The sequence below is a fragment of the Aegilops tauschii genome, chromosome 3 (assembly GCF_002575655.3).
Source record: "Aegilops tauschii subsp. strangulata cultivar AL8/78 chromosome 3, Aet v6.0, whole genome shotgun sequence".
NCBI lineage: Eukaryota > Viridiplantae > Streptophyta > Magnoliopsida > Poales > Poaceae > Aegilops > Aegilops tauschii.
The window spans coordinates 178,754,245-178,756,758 of NC_053037.3; positions in this window are offsets into that span (position 1 = coordinate 178,754,245).

Genomic DNA, 2,514 nt, shown 5'->3' on the forward strand with positions numbered 1-2,514 from the left:
TTGAGTTTCTTTGATCTCTTATATGCATGATTCCTTATAGCCTCATGTTTCTTCTTCGAATCTTTGGTTTAGTTAGGCCGACTAGATCGATTTTTCTTGCCATGGGAAGAGGTGCTTTGTGATGGGTTCGATCTTACGATGCTCAATCCCTGTGACAGAAGGGGAAATTACACGTATGTATCGTTGCTATTAAGGACAACAAGATGGGGTTTATTCCTACATGAATAGATCTTGTCTACATCATGTCATCGTTCTTATTGCATTACTCCATTTCTCGATGAACTTAATACACTAGATGCATGCTGGATAGCGGTCGATGTGTGGAGTAATAGTAGTAGATGTAGGCAGGATTCGGTCCACTAATCTTGGACGTGATGCCAATATAATGATCATTGCCTGGATATCATCATAATTATTTGAAGTTCTATCAATTGCCTAAGAGTAATTTGTTTACCCGCCGTATGCTATTTTTCTCGAGAGAAGCCACTAGTGAAATCTACGGCCCACAGGTCTCTTCTTTATCATATTTGCCTTCGAGATCTATTTTTATTTGCTTCTATTTTCAGATCTATTAATCCAAAAACCCAAAAATACCTTGCTGCAATTTATTTTTATTTATTTTATCTTGCGTTCCCGCGAGATCTATTTATCCAGTCTACTACAATTTTATCTATCTTTTTACCCGGGAGGGATTGACAACCCCTCTTTTACGTCGGGTTGCAAGTATTTCTTCTTTGTGTGCAGGTACCGTTTACGTAGTGTTGCGTGGTTGTCCTACTGGTTCGATAACCTTGGTCTCATCACTGAGGGAATACCTACCGTAGTTGTGCTGCATCATCCCTTGCTCTTTGGGGAAATACCGACGTAGTTCAAGCCGCATCAAAAGGACTTTCTGGCATCGTTGACGGGGAGACATCATCAACATCTACCAGGTTCCTAATCACAAATCTCATCTCCTTGCAATTTATATTATTTTCCATTTGCCTCTCGTTTTCATCTTCCCCACTTCACAAAAATTTTCCATTTTATTCGCCCTCTTTCTCGTACGCCGTTTCCTCGTCAGATCTATTTTTGTGCGCAATCTTGTTTGCGTAGTTGCGATGTCTCTAGAAAACACCAAGTTATGTGATTTTTCCAATACCAATAATAATGGTTTTATTAGCACTCCGATTGCTCCTTCCGCCACTAGTGCGGAGTCTTGTGATATTAATGCCGCTTTGTTGAATGTTCTTATGAAAGATCAATTTTCCGGTACTCCTAATGAGGATGCCGCATCCCATCTTAACACATTCGTGGAATTATGCGATATGCAAAATAAAAAAGATATGGACAGTGATATTGTGAAGTTAAAATTATTCCCGTTTTCTTTGCGAGATCGTGGAAAAATTTGGTTATCTTCTTTGCCTCGCAATAGTATTGATTCTTGGGATAAGTGCAAAGATGCTTTTATTACTAAGTATTTTTCGGCCGCGAAAATTATTTCCCTTAGGACACAAGTCATGAATTTTAAGCAACTTGAGAATGAACATGTTGCGCAATCTTGGGAAAGAGTGAAATTGATGCTAAGAAATTGTCCTACTCATGGTTTAAATCTTTGGATGATCATACAAATGTTTTATGCGGAATTGAATTTTGTTTCTAGAAATCTTTTAGATTCCACCGCGGGTGGTAATTTTACGGAAACTACTTTTGGTGAAGCTACTAAATTGCTTGATAATATTATGGAAAATTATTCACAATGGCATACCGAAAGAGCACCTACTAGTAAAAAAGTCAATTCGGTTGAAGAAATAAATTCTTTGAGTGAAAAAGTTGATGCTCTTATGAAGTTGGTTTCTAATAAAAGTGCTCCTATTGATCTTAATGATGTGCCTTTGTCTACTTTAATTGAGAAAAATAGTGATGGCGTAGATGTGAATTTTGTCTCGTGAAACAATTTTAATAACAATGCTTATAGAGGTAATTTTAATCCTAGACCTGTTCTGGGAAATTCCTCTAATAATTATGGTAATCCTTCTTATAATAATAATAAAAACACCTCCGAACTTGAGAATAATATTAATGAATTTATCAATGCTCAAAAAGTTTTCAACAATATGATAGAGAAAAAGTTGAATAAGATTGATTATATGTCTAGAAGTATTGATAGAATTTCTCATGATGTAGAAAATCTCAAGATGAAATTTTTTGTGCCAAAGGTTGAAGAATCAATTAAAGCTTTATATGTTTCTATGGATGAAAGTAAGAAAAGAACCGCTATGCTTAGAGCTAAAAGAGAATTTTTAGAAAAAAGTTTTCTAGTGATTGCTTTCATAAAAATGATGAAGATCTTAAAATGATTGGTGTTTCTTCTATTGATTCCTTGTTCAGTAAAAGTAAGATTGATGATAAAGGGACAGCAGAAGAGTCAGCTTTAGCTAGAAGGCATCCCGATAATTTGGAGGGTGAAAATCTTGTTGAGAAAACTGATAAAAGTGGGTTTGGAAAGGTCAAAACTTTAACTAGTGATGTGCC